Source organism: Sinohyriopsis cumingii, chromosome 14 (genome assembly GCF_028554795.1).
Source record: "Sinohyriopsis cumingii isolate HCF-2022 chromosome 14, ASM2855479v2, whole genome shotgun sequence".
In the NCBI taxonomy this organism is placed as follows: Eukaryota; Metazoa; Mollusca; class Bivalvia; order Unionida; family Unionidae; genus Sinohyriopsis; species Sinohyriopsis cumingii.
Genome location: NC_142974.1, coordinates 44,121,836 through 44,127,940, shown reverse-complemented (window position 1 = coordinate 44,127,940; position 6,105 = coordinate 44,121,836). Strand labels below are relative to the sequence as shown.

Genomic DNA, 6,105 nt, shown 5'->3' with positions numbered 1-6,105 from the left:
ATTTAACCGCCAAAAATTTAACACGCCAGTCGAAGCTAAAATAATTTTCTCTACTCCACCTTTGTTAAGACCTATTATTGAAAAACTAATTTTACGGCACTCATTTCAAACTGGCACGAACATTGGCTCAGAATTATTTAAAGGTTTGACATTTCCCGCTACTTAACTCAGTATTAACATCGTCTAATCTTTATCTCTAACCGTTATCTGAGCAGTTCCTAATAAAAAATCAATCATACCCATAAATAAGAGTGTCACGTCCTTTGCAGGCAGCGATTTATTGCCAGCCTAGCCGATACGTCAATGTTTGTTGTTACGTGTCACGCTGATCACAACAAGATTCACTTCATGTATAGCACAATAATCGTCTTCCAAAATTCACACCGCTGCAATGTACTCTCCCAACCTCATCTCATACTGCATTGGCTTAAAAATAAGATGTACTGTCTCCCACTTATTTCCTAATATATTGACTTTCCTGCCAGATATCCTTTACCACATTCATCCCATACTGTATTGGCCTATCTTCATAAAAGTACCTTGCTACACTAATCTCCTACCAAGATGGCCTATCTGTAACATTTACTGTGCCACACTCATCTCATAATGTAATGGCTTTTCCGCAAGAATTCGTGTATTACAATCATCTCATACTGTATTAACATGTATACAGAATTTCCTGAGTGATATTGTATGGGTTTGTCTGCAGAGTGTACTGGGTCACTCTCATAAGTGGCTTATTTAAATGTTTTGCTGTGACACGCATATCTCATACCGTATTGGCGTATCTCTAGGCTGCCCTGTGGCACACATATATAAACATTTATCAGCTTGTCAGTAGGATCTTCTGTCCATCACTAATCTTTTGTTGCGCTGGCTTGTTTTTTAAGATGAACTTGGCTTTAAACGCTAATACTGTATTGGTTAACCTGTATCTTGTACTGTCCTACACTCATTTCATGCTGCATTGGCTTGTCTTTAAGATGTCCTGTGCAGCACTCATATCTTGTTTTATTGGCTTATCCGTAAAATGCTACTATGCCACACTAATGCTATATTGGCTTACCTATAAAATATTCCTCGCCACATTCATTTAGTAAAGTATTGACCTATCTGTAATATATACTGTGAAATGTAACGTGACGCATTCATATCGCTCTGTGCTGGTTTGCCTGCAAGATACCCTGTGTCACTATCATCTCATACTGCATTTGCTGGTCAGTACGATTTAATGTGCTACACTCGTCTCAATCTGTATTAATCTGACTGCGAGATGTCGTGTGCCACACTCAGCTAATACTATATTTGCTTATCTGTAATATGTTCTATGCCACATTTATCTCATGTTGTCTTGGTTTGTCTGTAAGATGTATTATAAGATTATTGTGTTACAGTCATCTCATACTATATTGGCTTGTCATTACGGTAATGCATCTAAGTAAATGTTTAAAAACAAGTAAGCAGCTTCTAACCCCAGTTAACAACCTGCATGACAAAGGAACTTATATGCATAGATTTTATCTGCAATACCCAAATTATATGATATAATTTTTTGTTAAATCTTGATAACGCAAAAACCTTACCTTTAAATGTCTACATGATTTTTGTCTAATTCGCACGGTTGTAAACTTCGTAAATGGTTATATTTTTAACTGTGCTGCAACCAAATTCAAGAAAGGCATATTCAAAGACATAACGTGCATGTCAATAAGTTGTTGAGCTTGCTGGTATACTTGGTATATACATGACTAAAGGAATATCTCTGTTACTGTTGATAACTTAATATAAGACACTTGTAGTGTGTTATATATGCGTCAGAGTTAGCAAGACATCCCATCCATACATGAATTAACCTCTAATTCTTACGTTGTTGAACTTTAGCTGTGTATATATCCTCCTCTGCACTTTCAACCTGGGTTTATTGTTTATCTAAGAATTACAGATGTAACACTTAAATACACTCGAGAAACTGACACTTACATAGAGCGATAGGTATTTAAACAACAGCTTTATAAAGTCATATTGAATTTCGATAGGATGCCGGTATGTCCGAAGCAGACGTCCATCACATTTAAAGAGTACTGCAGTTAAATAAAGCTTCGGAATAACAGAGACCATCATTGAAGTTCATATTGTTCCATTTGTCTGATGTAAGTATCTGAAATAACTGCATGTGTATATTTGTGTACAGGGGATGTATGGGAGCTTGTGGAGAAAATTTGTTTTCGGACTTAGATTAATTATTAAACTATAAAAAAAAAATTACCAAAACAGGCCTCATTGTATGACTGATTAGTCTTCATTTTACTTTTTTAGTGCATGGAAGAGTTTTATGGTAAACACCTAATTATAGAACAGAACACAATTGATGAGTTCTCAGATCCTAATATGCTGTAGGAATATTTATATTCATGTTGAGCCACATTTACATTTGGCTGCATAATTAAGAGTTTATTGAAGGTTAAATTAGACCACATTAAATATAGTAATACTCAGGTTCGTCTCAGATGATACGCTTCTAATCAAACAGTATAAATGTTGGGATACACTATTAGCAACATTCTACCTTACCAGTGGTATGTTGAACGTGCCTTTAAGGAAAGTATTTTTTATATCCAATGTTCAAGCGTTTCCTTTGTATTATGCTAAAGATGCATCGTGTGTCATAATATGCTGTCAACAAAGCACAATATGTGTGTGTGTGTGTGTGTGTGTGTCTGTCTGTGTCTGTGTGTGTGTGTGTGTGATATGGATCTTTAACGTAGCTGTAAAAAACATTACTCATATCGCTACGATGTCTGCAGTGTGACAGATTATAGTGATATCTAGTACTGGGGTATCATGCCACAGACAAGTAGCATGATATCTCACCCAGTCACATTATCCTGACACCAGGCCGACCAGTCCTAGCACTAACCTCTTAATGCTGAGCTCCAAGCGAGGTAGCTGTTAGTACCATTTTGTAAGTCTTTGGTATGACTCGGCCAAGGATCCAACCCACGACCTCCCGCATCCGAGGCGGACGCTCTAACCACTAGGCCACCCGACGGGTCCAAAGCACAATAAGCAAGCATGAAAATCATGTCCTAACTACAGAGAACATATTTGTCGACAGTTTGCCATGGTGAATAATAATGATGCGCATAGCTAAGAATGAGTTATCCTATTCCTTGCTAACAATAAAGAACGTGTATGGCGAACAAATTTTCTATTTATTTTTTGTTTGCCGCTACTTGTGTGATGTCTCAAAAAAGAGAACCCCTAATAATAAATATAATTAAAGGTCGGTGGACCCGTAGTTTACGTGTACAGACTGTCGGAATCTTTCATGTTTTGGGTAGCTTTGCCTTTTCGTCTTAATTCATATTTTAATCGCGATCGTTTGTTTTTCGAAAATGTCTTAAACATAGGTCTCTCAATAATTAAGGTTAAAACTATTCATATTTACACTGGTAACTTCCTACATGAATATCACAAACGAGTATGATGTTTATTCAGTATTCTAGTTTAGAACACCTGTGAAAATATGACGTGATATCATGGAATTAAATTTAATGAAAATAAAGTATGTTGATAATTCCAAGAATCAACGACAACTTTTTATATTTGCCTAGAAAACAGACATGGCCTTTACCTGACATTTTTAAACGCATGCTACATCCAAATTAATAAGACAATATGCGCAGTGTATCGGTTCCACAAACCTTGTCAGAATCAGCCATATAGTATCATGTCCCACCCAGTCAATATCCTTATACCAGGCCGATCAGTCTTAACACTAACCTCATAGTGCTGAGAGCCAAGCGAGTGAGATGTTTGTACCATTTTTATAAGACTTTGTTTTGATTTGGCCGGGATAGGAACCCTCGACCTCCCATCCGAGGCGAAGGCTCTGATATATTGTATAGAATCTAGTAATCATTCTTATTATGTTACGTGTTTAGGCTCGAATAAACAGTAACACAAGAAACAGTGAAAACAGCAAGCTTTAAAAATATAATAATTTATTTCCCTGGAAAAATACTGTAAAAATGAAAAAATATGAACTTGCGGTTTTAAGAATCAAATCTAAAAATAATCCAAGAATTATCCACGAATAATATTTTAGAAGTCCTAATAATAAAATGTTGTAATGATTTTAAGTTCTAAAAGATGGAAGGCGATGACGTATAATGTAACCTGTAATGTGTTGAAGTTTTCATTTCCTTGCAGAAACACGATAATTAATCCACCGGTTTCGGAAATCAAAATAAACATTTTAAGAAATGTCCTTGTTCAAGAATTCTATATGAATACAATATCTCCAGAGAAACGAATTAATCTTTTAGAGTCCAAATAATCTGAAGAAAAATTAACATAGAACTCAAAAACTCGAAACTAGTCACGAAAGAAGAAAACAACTTGACACCAAGTGTTTTAAAAACTCTGAGATCTCTCTGAATATCATTATTAATATTAAGTATTTCGCAATTTTGGAAATGCCTAATTGCGAAATAAAGGATCACGTGATCATGTAAAAATTAGGTAGCCCCTATATGTCCTTGATAAGAACCAATCTTTTTACTCCGAAAATAAAAGTTGTTAACTTGACCCTCAATCAAGGCCAGAAACTAAGTCAAAAATAGAAACAAGTGTTTCTATTAATAGGTATTTATGGAAAGATTCAGGTCAAACTGAATTTTATGGAAACTATCAAATTCCTTCGAAACAAAATTATATTAAATTGACATGCAAAGAAAATAAAAAGATTCCAAAACCCACAAGCATCCAAATCAAATCAAACACAAATTAAATAAAATATAAATTAAATCAAACATACGTAACAATCTTAAAAACATGTACAGAAACTAGAATTCAGTTCTGTATATTGCACATAATACAGGCCTAATAAATTGGATATAATCTAGTTTTCAGTCCTGGAGTTGCATAGAATCCAGTATTCAGTCCTATACGTTTCATAGAATCTGGTATTCAGGCCTAATAAATTGCATATAATCTAGTTTTCAGTCCTGGAGTTGCATAGAATCCAGTATTCAGTCCTATACGTTTCATAGAATCTGGTATTCAGGCCTAATAAATTGCATATAATCTAGTTTTCAGTCCTGGAGTTGCATAGAATCTAATACTAGGTCTTAAAATGTTATATAGACTCCGGTATCCACTCCTAATAGGTTGTGTAGAACCTAGCAGTAAGTCGAAATAAGTTATATAGAATACGGTATTCAGTCATAATAATTTGAGTAGAATCTAGTATCCAGTCCTAATATAGTGTATAGGTCTAGGGATTCAGTCCCATAAGTCATATAGAATACGGTATTGAGTCCGAGTAAGTTGTATAGAATCTAGTATCCAGTCCTAATAAATTGCATATAATCTAGTATTCAGCCCTAATATGTTGCATAGGATATATGGATTCAGTCCTAATAAATTATATAGAATACGGTATTCGGTCTAATAAGTTTGTATAGAATATAGTATCCAGTCCTAATAAATTATACAGAATCTATTGTTCCGTCCTAATATGTTTAGAATCTGGTGTTAAGTCACGACATAAAGCGTATTGAATCTAGTAATCGGTGCTAATAAAGTGTATATCAAATCTAGTATTCGGTACTAGTCATTCTTAACAATTAATCCAACAATTATGAACTGTTTTAAATCTATTGTATTTTCAACAGATTGCCGGAATGATATCTTTTCTAAACTAAATGAGTGAGGGCAATCATACATGTCTGTTTCATAGCCTACGTGGAAAGGTAAATATTTGTAAATTTTGTAGAATTTGTACACAGACATACGTACACAAACACAGCCACACACACGAGGTTTTTATTAGGAACAAAGTATTGTGATTTAATTCATGAAGACAGAGACAATACACATTTTGAACTTTGGTAAGGAAAGTGATAAGCGTATATTAGGTTTTATATGTATGTTGGCCCAAAAATGGCAGCATGATCCTGAAAATGTTTTAAATGTATAAATCTAAAGTATCGCCAAAAGAACTTTAATTTAAGGTTGTCTTGTCGGCTTAGTTCACACCATAATTATATGACGTATTTAAAATCAAAGTCGTTGAACCATGTCTAGAGGTGCTTAAGGACA

General features: G+C 34.6%; 1 protein-coding gene across 2 annotated transcripts in view; it reads left to right on the top strand.

Moving 5' to 3' along the window:
• The first annotated feature begins 1,946 nt into the window (after positions 1 to 1,946).
• Positions 1,947 to 6,105, top strand: part of LOC149783667 (perforin-like protein 1) — a 9,722-nt gene continuing 5,563 nt past the window's right edge. Inside the window, exons 1-2 of one of the 2 annotated variants that reach the window (XM_089931912.1) lie at positions 1,947 to 2,150; positions 5,679 to 5,756. The gene's annotated coding sequence lies outside the window, so the exon portion shown is untranslated. The remainder of the gene's footprint in view (positions 2,151 to 5,678; positions 5,757 to 6,105) is intronic. The other variant, XM_089931913.1, reaches the window with a different exon arrangement.